Source organism: Macrotis lagotis, chromosome 2, assembly GCF_037893015.1.
Source record: "Macrotis lagotis isolate mMagLag1 chromosome 2, bilby.v1.9.chrom.fasta, whole genome shotgun sequence".
Classification (NCBI taxonomy): Eukaryota; Metazoa; Chordata; class Mammalia; order Peramelemorphia; family Peramelidae; genus Macrotis; species Macrotis lagotis.
In genome coordinates this window covers 102852782-102866893 of record NC_133659.1, presented here as the reverse complement: position 1 = coordinate 102866893, position 14112 = coordinate 102852782, and the positions used below count along the sequence as shown (strand labels likewise).

Sequence of the window (14112 nt, the reverse complement as noted above, 5' to 3'; positions counted from 1 at the left end):
TTGTACTCCATCTGATCACTTCACATAATGCTTTGCAGAAACTATTTTTTGAATGAATGAATGAAATAGTCTTTGATTTGAATGAATTTTAAAAAAAGGAGGAAGAGAGAAACCAAGAAGAAAGAGAAGACTTAGGTCTAGGGAAACTCATGGAACTAGTATTGTTTGGTGTGTTCAAAAAACTACTTTAGAATCCTGGTTCAGAGTGATCACAGGCAAGTTCCTTCTTCTATCTCAATGTTGGCTTAGATGCTCTCTTGGACCTGTTTGAACATTTAAAGCCTATAATGCTGTAATTTTAATTGTTTTAATTTAATTTAATTTTTAGGCTTTTGCAAGGCAAATGGGGTTAAGTGGCTTGCCCAAGGCCACACCGCTAGGTAATTATTAAGTGTCTGAGGAGAGATTTGAACTCAGGTACTCCTGACTCCACGGAGGATGCTCTATCCACTTCGCCATCTAGCCGCCCCTTTATTGTAATTTTAGATTTCAGGAACTTTCATGAGTTCTAACTTAGGGCTATTGCACACTGCTCTGGTAATTTAGACATTTCAATATATGTTTTCTTATTTGATCCTCACAACAGCCTAGAGTTATTCTCTCCATTTTACAGAAAGGGAAATTGAAGCCCAGAAAGATGAAGTGATTAACCTGAGACATTATAGCTCATTATCTCCCCCACACTTAGGGAAAGAAAGGTTAATTGGCAACAAAACTGAAATTAAACCTGTCACTTTTATAAAGCAAATGAACAAAATTCACCTTAGTCAATGAGTAGATAAACACTTATTAAAATAGCACCTTCCATATACCAGGCACTGCTAGGGACACAAAGGAGAGCAACATATAGTTCCAAAATCTCAAGAAATTCACTGTCTAATATAGGAAATTGTACGCAGGTAATTCATGGGTTGAATAGGAAATAATTCACAGATTTACTCTGGGTTAAGGATTCTTGAAACCATTTGCATAGCTTTGCCATCCATTGATCCACCAGGGATTTATGTCACCTATATATGTTGTATCACCAGTGTATATTTTTTATGAGTAGGGGTGAGAGATGAAACAAAATATCATGACTCGAAAGTCTTGTCATGAGACGGAGTTTCAAAAAAAAGAATAGTGTGTACAGGTGAATGAATTGGACTCCCACCTATTCCAGGACTTTTATGGAAAATTCCACTGTGGAACAGTTACTATTGTTAATGCCTACAGCTATACATAGTGGCCATACACCCCAGATTTTCTAAAAGGATACACTTTTTGAAGGTTCAAAATTCAGTTAGAGCTGGATCACAGGGAGGCAACCCTCCCATTCTAGAGATGATGAAACTTAGTCTTAAAGAAGTTATTTTGTCCTTCTGTCCCTGAAAACTTTCAAAATATCTTGGAGATTAAAACTATTTCAACAAGCAATTACTGAATGAACCAAAGCAGTTAAAAGAAAACAAAGTAAGCTATGTTCCATTCACTAAAGATTTGGAGTTATAAAAGAAGGTGTATCACAGGCTAAAGAAACATTATAATTATTCCTGAATAAGTTCACAAATTATGTCCCTGATGTGTTTGCATGTGACAAGTGAGTTGCTGGTGGCATAGCCCTAGTGGATGGCTGAACTGACCAACGTATTTCTGGTGCCATGTCGAGAGTACCATTACCTGAACATAATACAAAGTGGGCATCTTTGTTTCCAATTCTTTGGAAAAGTGATCTTTATATCCACTTATCTAACACATAAAAGGTGATTAATAAACACTCAGTCTTCTTGTCAACATTTAGTTTACCATACAACTATACTGATCTCTGACCATTCCATCTACAAGATTCAAGAGTCCATCTCTGGACTGGGAACATTTTCTCTGACTGTCCCCCAATTCTGGAATGGTCTTCCTTCTCCACTCCAATTATTGAAAATCTCATCTTCTACAAGAGGCTTTCCCCAATCCCTCTTAATCCAGGACCTTCCCTTTCTTCATTTTTTCCTACTTATCCTAGTTTGTTTTCTATATATTTGTTTTTATGTTGTCTCTCCCTTTAGGTTGAAAGTTCCTTGAGGGTAGGGACTGTTTTTGCTTTTTATTTTTATTTTCAGCACGGAGCTGGAAAATAAAATGTCTGGTACATTATTTTTTTTAATTGAATTGATTGAAGGTGTGGCCAGCATCTTCTTTTGTGCTTCCAGGAACTTTGACTTCCTGGGGTTAATTCAAAGTTATCCTGCTATACTTAGAGATCTGAGATTTAGTAAAACCTGGTCCTGAAGGCAAAGGCTGTATTGAAATATTCTGGGAAAGATGATGTCAGCTCCCTCTGACACCACCTTGGAGCCAGCTGCTGCAGAGCTCATCTGATTCTCACATTTGAATGTGTGTGCCTTCGAGTTGTGTCTGCATGCTTGCCTGTGGCCAAGAAGGGTTGGATCTGTATATTTATGGGAGGCTGGATAGTGGCAGCAAATGGCTGTCTTGGTGGCTTATGTTGACATTTTGGGGTTTGTATATGTTTGAGTCTCTGGGACTTAGGGTGTGTCTGTCTTGAGTCTGGATGCTTTGATCTTCACCCTTTTATAGACCTCCTTAATGCTGTCCTTTCTGTCCTTCAGTGATAAGAGACATCAGTTCTTCAACAGGGAGAACCAGCTTCCCACTACTTCTACTTCTGAGGAAGGAAAGCAGTTTAAGCAGGTTCATTCAGGAGTTCCCACAACTTGACTGCAGGGACTTTTAAGCCCACTTCTATCCCATTTTCTTCCCACCTCTGTCCAAGGGAGCCCAGTTCTTCCCCAAAACATACCTTTTAAGGTGGTCTTTTTCCTGATTTCCAATGGACCACCACCCTCCCAGTCTGGATCAAAACTTGGGGACCTTTGACTCTCATCTCTCTGTCATCCCCAATGTTCCATCAGTCCTCAGTGGTAGACATTCTTACCTCTCCCTAATTCAAGCTCTCTTTACCCTTCTCCCCTGGACTACTGAAGTAGCTGCTAGTTTTTCTCCCATTACACCACTATCCATCTCAAGGTGGCCATTAGAGCAGAATGAGATTATGCATTTAGAGTTCTTTGCATACCTTAAAATACTCAGCAGACTGTCTCTCTGTGTCTCCCTTGTTTCTGTCTTTGTGTCTCTGTCTCTCTCTCTCTCTCTCTGTCTCTCTGTGTATCTCTGTATCTCTATCTTCCCTCTGTCTCTATTTCAGTCTCTCTGTCATTATCTCTCTGCTCCCTGTCACCTCTCTCTCTCTCTCTGCTTCTCTCATCACTGTCTCTCTGTGTTGCTCTTTAAACATATATACATATATATATATATATAAGTATATACATACACATATACATATATAAATGCTTTAACAGTGTCAACTGCTGTGTTTATATTCTGATCTTTTTCAATGGAGTTCTGATAGGAATGATCCTGGGATAGATACATGGTCTAGTCTACTACAATTCCTTTATATTTAATATTATGTAGACTGTTGCATTAGGAGATAGGATTATCATTTTTGTAATTGATTTAAAATACGGGGATGTGAGCTCATTGTCCACTGAGTCACAGGAGATATTTTTGGGATGATGATGATTATTTTTAATAACTATTGTCCCTTTAGAGAAGGGAGTTAAATGTCTCCTTGGTGCTAAGGGAAACTTTGAAGAGGGTTATCTGGGGAAGAACAAGATGGGGAATAGGGTAAAGGTTACAGATTTTGCTCCTGATCCAGGAAACTTCAACACCTCTGCAGCTACCCACAGGTTTTCCAGGTGACATACAGAAATAGCAGTGAGAGCTGTGGCAGATGCAGGCTAACCATGCTTTGGCCACCATGGCAACAGCTCAGGCAGGAAATAGCTGAAAAGACCAAGGCCTCTCATCAACCCATGCACAGAATGACAAATTTGATGAAGCTCAGGAAAAAAAGATCCTCTATCACCAGAAGGAAGTTGGAGCTAGAGGTGGGGTGGAGGGCTTGGGGGAAGGGGGGAACCTCAGCTATGCAGAATGCTGGGCAAGTGTGGACATCAATCCAAACCAGATCCTCCTCTGAGAAACACAGTATGCAAGTCCGAGCTGACCCATAGGTCCAAAGAAAAGCAGTCACAACCCAGGTGGAAAGGATAAGCAGGTACCCTTTAGCCAGGGAGACAGGTGACTTCTCCACGTTAAACCTCACCCACTTATTCCCCAAGCAGGTGACTTTTACAGAACAAAAATGTCATAATTGGAAGGAATCTTAAAGATAATAGTCCAATCCCTTCAATTTTCAGATTAGAGAACTGAAGCCTGGTGAAGGGAGTGTCATTCAATGAGTTAGTGAAAGAACCCAGATCTCAGCTCTCACCTATGGAATCTTCCTGCCATATCATAGTGCTATTCTCGTGGCAAGTGGTTCTCTCCTGCTCTGTGGACTAGAAGAAACTGAGGCATCAACTCTCATGGACTGAAATAAACAGGGACCAGGCAGTCATTTTAATCATTGTAATTTATTAGGCCCTTATGATGTGCTAGCACTGTGCTAAGTGCTGGAAATATCAAAAGAGTTTTGTAAAAGATAGTGCCTGTCTTCAAGGAGCTTATCATCAAATTACAGAGACATCCTGAAAACATATATATATATATATATATATATATATATATATGTATGTATGTATGTATGTATGTATGTATATGGAAGGGACTAGAATTAAGAAGGGATGGGAGAGACTTGATTTTTTGGGGGACTTAAAGGAAGTCAGAGTTGTCAGTAGTGAAAGTAGGTCCTGGATGGCTTCCTTTTCTTTGAAGTTTAAATCATTCCTTTTTGTTGAAGCATTCAAACCCATTTCCCCAAATTCTGGACTAATTCTGCAAACATCATCCACCATGTTTTAAACAACATAGTGTTAGGTACACAGTAAGTACTTAATAATTGCTGGTTGACTAACCTTCCCTGCACCTAGGGTTGGCTGTACAAAGGGACTTTATTTTGTTATAATATGGACCAAATAGGTGAGAATTCTAAGGACTTCCACAAAATTGAATTAGGAAGGGACTGGAGAGTGGTAGGGGGTAGGTCATCAGCAATCATCCTATCTGACCTCTGGCCCAACAGAGACCTTTCCTGCCCCACCTCAAAGATGCTTCTTAACTGCTACATGATGACATATTCTCCAAGGCCTGATGACTTGGGATTCCTTGCTCCCACTTTTGCCATTTTGTTACCACAGAGGGATAAAGGGTGGAAAGTGTAGAGATTTTATTTGGAAGAGGAGGAAATAATACTGATAATTAACAATCATACTCATAATAATAATAATAATAGTAAAGTTATTTTATATAGAACTTTAAGCTCAAGTGCATTGTTATCTCATTTGATCTTTTGTCTGTCATGTGTGTGTGTGTGTGTGTGTGTGTGTGTGTGTGTGTGTGTGTTTTAGATTTTTCAAGGCAATGGGGTTAAGTGGCTTACCCAAGGCCACATGGCTAGGTAAGTGTCTAAGGTCGTATTTGAACCCAAGTACTCCTGACTCCAAGGCCGGTGCTCTATTCACTGTACCACCCTTATCTCATTTGATCTTGACAAACATTCACTGAAGGCAGGAGCTATTATTATACTCATTTTGCCATGAGGAAACTGAGGTTCAGGGAAATTAAGCAAGCCCTTGAAGTCACACAGCTAGTTAAGTATCTGCAATGGAATTTGAAATTTAGTGTTCTTCTGACTTTAGATCCAGTGCCATAATATGGTTTACAATGGTAATATAACACATTATCTTTGAACCCACATTTAGACATATGTATGAAGTGAGAGAGACAGACAGACAGACAGGATGACAGAGAGGAAAAAAGAGACAGAGAGACCCAGAAACAGAGAGAGATTGGGGGACAAAGAAAAGACAGAGAAAGACAGAAGAGAGAGAGCCAGAGACAGAGACAGAAACTGAGAGAGATCCAGAGAGGGAAAAAGAGAAGCAGAGAGGAAGGAGATAAGACTGTGCTAGAGGGTGGAGATGACCAGATGGCCAGACTGGTATTTATCTAGACATGTGTTTCTGCTATGAAGTATCCCAATGTGTCTCAGCCACAAAAGGCTGGGGGGAGGGAATCAAAAGAAAGAATTCAGTACCACTCTAGAGTTGAGGTTATTAATTTGTGGTCTATGAGCTTAAAAACCGTTTTTGATAACTATTTTATTTTTAATTGGTTTCCTTTATAATCTATTTTTATGTATTTATTTTTTTTAAAAAATCATTCTGAATAGGAGTCTGTAGGCTTTCCAAGCCTGTTAAATGGGGCCATATTAAAAAAAAATAGCTAGGTACTTCTTCCCTAATAGGGCATCTCAAAATCAAAGCCCTTTTCCTACTGTCTGGGGGGGGGGAGGGGGGAATAAGGGGGGGTGGAAGAGGGAGGAGAGGAGGATGTTGGGGGGCAGGGAGAGGAGAGACAGGTGTCTAAATGTTACCCAAAGCTAAACATGAGGAGAACACTCATGGATTTTGAGAAAGAGAGGGACTTTGACTGATTTCAAGACTTTCTTCCCCAAACCCAGCAGGAGCACTTTGTAAATTTCCTTCTTCTTTTCCCCTGAGGACTAAGGGAAGATGAGAGAAGCTCCTTTTATTCATCTTTGAAGAAATCAGACAAGAGGTTTTGGGATTGGTTGGGCTTCCCCAGATGTTGTTTTGGAAAAGTTATAATGGGTGTGGGCCCCCTGGGGTTGAATGTATGGGGACAGATAAAGGGCAGGCAGGCAACTGGCACCACAGCTGTGAGAGCTTAGAAAACTCTCAGGGGTAGTGGGGGGAGGTGGGGGTGATGGGAAGGGGCTTGAAACCAGACAGACTTTAAAAAAATAGGAACCAGAGACTTGGGTGGGTAATGAAGGTTACTACAAATTACTCAACCTGGGCCTCCTCAGTCCCTAGGGGAAAAGAAAGACCAGACCAAACAATTTATCAGTCAACCAACATTTATTAAGTATCTGCTGTATACCAAACACTTTTGGGTTCTTGGGAGGAGAATGGATAGAGTATTCCAACTTGGAGGAAGACTAGAATTCTAATCATGCTTCAGATACTAATTATGTGAACTTGAGCACTTCAATGAACCTCTTTCAGTCTCAGTTGCCTCATCTGTAAAATGAAAATAATAATAGCATTATTTCACAGGGTTGTTTTGAGGACTAAATGAGATTTACACAGGTAAAACATTTTACAAATCCTTAAAATGTTACAGCAATATTAGTTACTATTCTTCTTAAATGACAGGGTGAGACTATCTCTTCTCTGGGAGTTTACCTTCTACTGATAAGGGGCACACATGTTCACTGAAAAGTAAACATATATAATAAAAATAGTAAAAAGTAAATATATATTTACTGTTTTTATATTCTTGATTAGATACTATATTATTATAGTATAGTACATATTATATATTTGTGTTAAATATACACTTATACTGAATTAACTTTTTAGCCAACATTTCCCTCATCAGTTTATGTATGTGTGTATATAAATTTATGTACATACATACACAGTATTAATTAGAAGTGATATGGGGTCACATAAGGGAATCAGAACTACCTCTTGAAAGATGTTCTGAAAACAGGTGTACTCAACCTTGAACAAACCCAGAAGGGAGAAAATTCCCAGGATGGAGATAGCCTATTTAAAAACAGGAGACATGGGCTGGGTTGTAGAATGCATGAAAGGAAATAATGTGGACTCAAGCTGAAATAATGTGAACTCAGGCTTCAGGACATTTCTCTGTTGGGTCATGGGCTCAACTCAAGAGAATCCAAGGCCCTGCTAGTCTTACTACCTGGCTAGTATCATTCAGGATGGTCAACTCTACAATTCCTTGTGATATTGGACTTAATTTCTCTGAAATTCAGTTTCCTCACCTGTAAAAGGGGAGATAGAGAGTGAGGTGGCCCAGTGAATACCCAATGAATCAGTTGTGGGCCTGAAGTCAGGAAGACTGATCTTCATAATTTCAAATCTGACCTCAGATACTAACTAGCTCATGAGCCTGGACAAGTCATTTAATCCTCTTTGCCTCAGTTTCTTCATCTGTAAGATGAACTGGAAAAGGAAATAGCAAACCATTCCAGGATCTTTCATCAAGAAAACCCCAAATGGAGTAACAAAGAATTAGATAATACTGAAAATGACTGAGCAACATCAAAAAAAGTGAGGACATCAATATATAATATTACAGTGTTGTTGTGTGGGTCAGCTTATATAATGGACATGAAAGCACTTTGTAATCATTATTGTGATAATTGATCAAATGAAGTCAAATCATGAAAAGATCATCAAATCAGGAGCCAGGACCCTTGGCTTTTAGCTCAGCTACCTAGCTGTGTGATTTTGTATAGTTCATTCAAACAAGATGGGTCTTAGTTTTTTCTCTGTACAATAAAAAATAGCTGGGGGGGGTGGAGATAGAGATTGGATTAGATAACTTCTAAGAGCCCTCCTGGTCTAAAACTCTGTGATTTGTGACTGATGTATGATATGAATTTGCATATCAATAAAGTATGTCTTATTTCATTTGATACTGAGATAGACATCTCTTAGTTAACTGAGAAGTATCAAGAAATTCTTCCACCTTCTGGATTAACACCAGTGTTTGGTAAATTACTAAGTATTATGTTAAAGTCTTGTCTGGATGGATACCACTCCCCACCCTCAGTTGTTGAAATATGATCTCCCCATTGGTCTTAACACCTCTTACAGTTGTGGACTGGTTTCCCTTCCCTGAGGATAATGCTGGGATGTTACAGTTCCATGAGACAAGAATATTGAAAGCTTTGACATTTGGATTAGGTTTTAGCTCTTGGTTGGAATTAATGGGTCTGCTTTTCCTGTTTAGAGGTCCTAAACTGGAATGATTGTAAATTCATTAAGGGATACCTTCTTCTACCTAAAGATTTAATCTCTGATCCCCTCACAACCCATAAGAGGAACATCCCTCTAATGCTTCCATGCATCGATGAGTTGATTTAATCAAAAAAGGAAGAAATTCAATTTAAGTAGGCATTTTTTAATCCCTTACTGTTTGCAATGCATTCTCTTAGGCATGTGGGAATACAAAGACAGAGAACAACAGAGTGGATGGAAACTAGACCTTTGATTTCATTGGTATATGGACTAGAAACAACTGCCTCTACCAAAGCAGGTCAGCCCCTTTAATGACACTTAAAGTCTCAGAGAGCTATCCGAAGCACTATTTAGTCTAGGATCACACAAACCGTATACTGAAGCTACTTTTGCATTCAGGCCTTCCTGATTTACAGGTGGGTTTTCTGTCCACTGCTCTGTGCTGGTATGACCAGCAAACACAAAATAAAAATATGAAGGGGAATTAGCTATTGGGAAGACTTAGTTTAGGAGGTGGTCCTTAGAATGAGTCTTAAATGAAACTGAATATTCCAAGAGGGACAGCCAAGTGACCCAGTGGAAATAGTGCTATATTTGGAGTTTGAATCTTGTCTCAGACACTCAGTTGTGTGATCTTGGAAAAGTCATTTCATCTGTCAGCCTTAGTTTTCTGATCTATAAAATGAGGATAATAAAAGATGATACTAAGATAACATTGTTAAGCACTTTGTAAACCTTAAAGTGTTCTATAAATGGTTACCATTATCAAGAGGCACAGAAAAGGAAAAAGAGTCTTTTTGGCATTGGGGAGAGTCTATGCAAAATGGCACGGAATTGAATAATGGTAGAGGGAGAAAAGTAAGCTGGCCAATTTGACTGTAGTAAAGAGTGCTTTATTGGGGAGTAAGGTTAAGTCAAGTTAAATCTGGCTGGAGCCAGACTGGGGAAGGTCTTAGATGCTAGAGAAGTAGGTACTTCATCCTCAGGGAAAGAGGGAGACATCGAGGGCTATTGAGCAAAATAAGCTCTAGAGAATGTATGAATAATTAACAATAGCAATGTTCTTTGAGGAGCACTAAGCTCTCCACACCTGTCATTGGCAGCTGGTAGTATGGTATACAGAGCACTGGGATTGGAGTTGGAAAGACATGATTTCAAATCTAGCCTCTGATACATACTAGCTATATGATGATGGGCAAGTCATTTCATCTGTTTGCCTTAGTTTCCTCAATTGTAAAGTGGTTGTGATAATAGTACCTACTTGGCCGAGTTGTTGTGAGGATCAAATAAGTTTTATTAAAAAAAAAAAAAGCACAGAGTGACCAGAATACAAAAGACACTGAAGAAGTGCTTAATTTCCCACCCCATTTCCCCAAGATTCTTCCCCAGTATCCTACAAGGAAGTAAAGACATCAGTGGGATGTGACTTATCCAGGAAAATGCAGGAAGGAGTTGGGTGTGGGAAGAGAGTGAATTCCTATTGCTCTGTCCTCTTCACTAAAAGTAAGTTTTGAAGAATTTAGAAAAATGTCAGCTCTGATCTATTCAGGGTATCAGCCTTTGTCTGTAAATCCAACCTGGCCTCCGATAGTAGTGGTTCATGTTTAAAGCTTAGCATGGTGGTTCTCAACAGAGAAGCTGGCCTCAACCTCAAATAGCCTTATCTCCAATGAGGGCCCTGAGGCCTGGCTGGGCCAATTCTGCCTGGTCATGGGCCAGAGAAGCTTTTTACCAAGTGCATCAGAAGATAATTAGCAGTAATGACTATGGGAGGAATCAGGGTCAGGATAATAGTGAAGCTAACCACCAACATAATCCTTCCTATTTCTTATTATCTTCCAACCCAGGACTTGAGAGTCATATAATCCTGGAATCATAATTTAGGAGAAAAAAGGACCTTATCAAATATAACCTCCTAATTTTACAGGTCAGGAAACTGAGGCACTGGACTGTTAATTGACGCTTGCCCAGGGTTACCCAGATTCAGAGTTTACACCAAGGTCTTCCCAATTTCTTTTCCAGATCCCTAGAAACCACATCTTGCTGCCTTTCTATGGCATAAATTATAGAACTTCTCCAAGGCTGCCAATTCATCTTGTTACTTTCTAGCAACATATTCTGACTAGAAGCAACAAAGTTCCTCTAACAAAGGATTATAAAAGAGAGGAAAACCTCCTCGGTTGGAAGCATAATGACCTTTATAACCCAATGACTAAGAACCCAATATCTAGTCTTTAGAGCTAAAGGGTTTAGAGATGCAGAGATCATAGGGTCCATTTAATCCAACTACTTCATTTTACTAAGGAGAAACCAAGGACCATAGTTTATCCAGCCTCAGTCCTACCTGGGATTTCACCAGAACCCCTTTACCTTGTGAGTTCCCACCTGGATCAGTATCCTAGAGCTTTTAGGAGTAGAATGTCCTTGCTGCCCCTCTAATGCTGCCAACAGCCGGCTCCCCTGTAGCTTCTTCTTGACTTAGAATAGAGGTCCTATTCTTCCCTTTAGATCACCAGGCAGAGGGGTTCCTTAACCAAGAAAGAACAGAAATAAGCTGAGATAAAGCAAACTTATAGATCATAGTAATGATAAGTTGTTGACTCCAGAAATCCTATCCTAAAATAGCTCTAATCTAACCATGAGGACGACAGGAGGTCCTTGGATTAGTGAGCCCTGGCCATTTGCTCTGTTCAGACAACTCTACTTGTTCCAGCCAAAACTCAATTTCCAGTTCCTCTCAGTTTCAAACTTGATCTCTGTTTATCCCTTTCATGTGAGTGTGTGTGTGTGTGTGTGTGTGTGTGTGTGTTTAGGGTATGTAGGATGGCAGAGAGCTATCAGTGCTTTAGGAGACTATATACTTAAAAATTTTCAAACCCACAAAACTTGGGTCCAATTCCAAGACTTTTTTTTTAGGTTTTTGCAAGGCAAATGGGGTTAAGTGGCTTGCCCAAGGCCACACAGCTAGGCAATCACTAAATGGTCTGAGACCGGATTTGAACCCAGGTACTCCTGACTGCATGGCCGGTGCTTTATCCACTGCACCACCTAGCCGCCCCAAATTCCAAGACATTTAATATTTATCCCAGACCCAATGCTATATCTCTCCCCCCCTCCTAAATGAGTCTATAATTTTCCCTGGCCCCACTAGTGAAACATTTGGTCAAAGACCCTCACACTCTCACACGTATGTTACATGGACAATATTAATCCTGAACAATTTCTATTGTATTCACAGTCTCATTATAGTAGTGACAGTAGTTGCAGATAAATCTGCATCCTACTCCCTCCTGAGCCAATTTTCTTTAGACAGAGGAAGAGAAGAAATTACCAACATTGTTAAGCACTGTACATCTATTCAGTGCCTTAGGAGGGAGACAGACCTGAGTTCTAGCTAGTTCCTTGCTCTCCATTAAGTTTGGCCGCCATCTTGAACCAATTAGTTTTCTTCCTTGACCTTCCATTTGGTTTCTTTAACTATAAAATGAGAGGGTTGGACTAGGCAATCTAAGCCTGCCTAGGGACCCTTCTCAGAATGAGGTTCTTAAATCATTGAAGGGAATACTAATTTCACTTAAAGGTTGGTAAAAACAAAGATGTGATACATATTTTTCCCATTCAAGTTCATGGGCCCCTTGAAATCTACATACAGCTGCCCCTTGGGGAGTTCATGGGTCCCTGTTTAAGAACCCCGATGAATTTGGGTTCCTTCCAGCACTAACATTTTGATTCTAAGATTCCCTCAGCTGTTGTTATGAAGCAAGAAAATGGGGGGGGGGGGAGACAGAGACAGACAGACATAAATGGGGGAAGGGGGAGGGAGGGAGAAAAAGATAGAGATAGAGAGACTGACAGAAAGGGAGGAAAAGGGGAGGAAAGGAAAGAGATAGAGACAGACAGACAGACAGGATCAGGGAAAGGGGAAGGGAGAGATAGACAGGAAGGGGAGGAAAAGGGGAGAGAGGGAGAGAGACAGAGACAAAATCAGAGAGACAGGAGAGGCAGAGACAGAGAAAAGAGAGAGACAGAGAGAATACAGACAAGAACTGGGAGCAGAGATCTGGTACTAAAGCGTTGCTTCTTTCAAGGGGGAGCCAGGTCATCTATTCATAGATTTAGACCTTGTCAGTAAAAACAGAAAAAACTATAAATGAACATTTAGTACACAAAGTGCAAAGAGGTCTGGGAATGAAGGCACCATTCTGGTCATTGATTTTAATCAGGAAAGCCTTCCTAGAGATGATGAATTGGGGGTTGAAACTGGAAGGAGGGGGAGGAATGTGCTCCTGGAGAGCGGACAGGTGACAGGCATGTTCTGTACAGTGACTGGTATATACCAATATGACACTTGAACAATAACTCTTCCGGCTGACCTTTGTCAAGTTCCCTCCCTTCTTTGTTTCTTCCCCAGCACAAGGTTGAGGAATTGCCTCCAGATTGTGCTGAGGGCCCAACAGAAACGCCAGATGAATTTGTTTACAAGGCTTAAGTTTTCACTGGGGTCAGGGCACCTTCTCAGAGCAAGGCCGGGAAAATCCCCAGGAGGCCAGGCCATGGATCTGAATGTCCCAGGCCTGGGCCCCAGATTTTCCCTCCCCCCCTCCTCACCCCCTTGAAAAGTACAGACATTTAAGGCTCTCTCCCTTTCCTTTCCTTCTACCCCCAATGGCCCTGGCCCTCTGGGGGAGTTTGGTCATGGTTTTCAGAGAGACAAAGCTTTAGAAGAGACATCTCATAGTAAGAATTTTGTCAGAGAAGATAGATTCAAACCTCAGCTCTTCTGTTTCCTTCCTAGCACTCATTTATCCAGCACTTGATATAAACTTTTTTGTATATTTTGTCTGGGTGTAGTATATAAATATCCATATACATTTTCATTCATTTGACCCTCACTCAGATAATATGGGGATCTACCACTTACTTTGGAATCTACATATTAAAATTTCCAACTTACCAATGAGGAAGCTGGGGTTCAAAAACAATCACAGAATCTTAGGATCCCCCTTTTATTCAGGTCTTACTCAGTCTTAAGGTCCAAATCTGTCTTTACAGGTGAGGAAACTGAGACCCAGAGAGGTTATTACTTGCCCAAAGTATACAAGCAATAAGAATATCCATAAATAACCAAATTTAGGATTTCAACTTAAAATGTTTGGATTCATTTCAGTTCTACAATTCATTTCAGTTCTACAACATCACTATGACTTTATATAATAGTCTCAGAGAATGGATTTGAACCTTTCTGATCACCTTT

The 14112-nt window shown here is 40.2% G+C and overlaps 1 long non-coding RNA gene across 1 annotated transcript; it reads right to left on the bottom strand.

Moving 5' to 3' along the window:
* Window positions 1-6931: 6931 nt before the first annotated feature.
* On the bottom strand, window positions 6932-11554 carry LOC141511125 (uncharacterized). Its single transcript, XR_012475266.1, has 3 exons — window positions 11496-11554; window positions 11244-11386; window positions 6932-7106 (listed from the first exon to the last, which is right to left on the bottom strand). It is a non-coding gene; the product is annotated as an uncharacterized LOC141511125 (long non-coding RNA).
* Between the last annotated feature and the right edge of the window lie 2558 nt (window positions 11555-14112).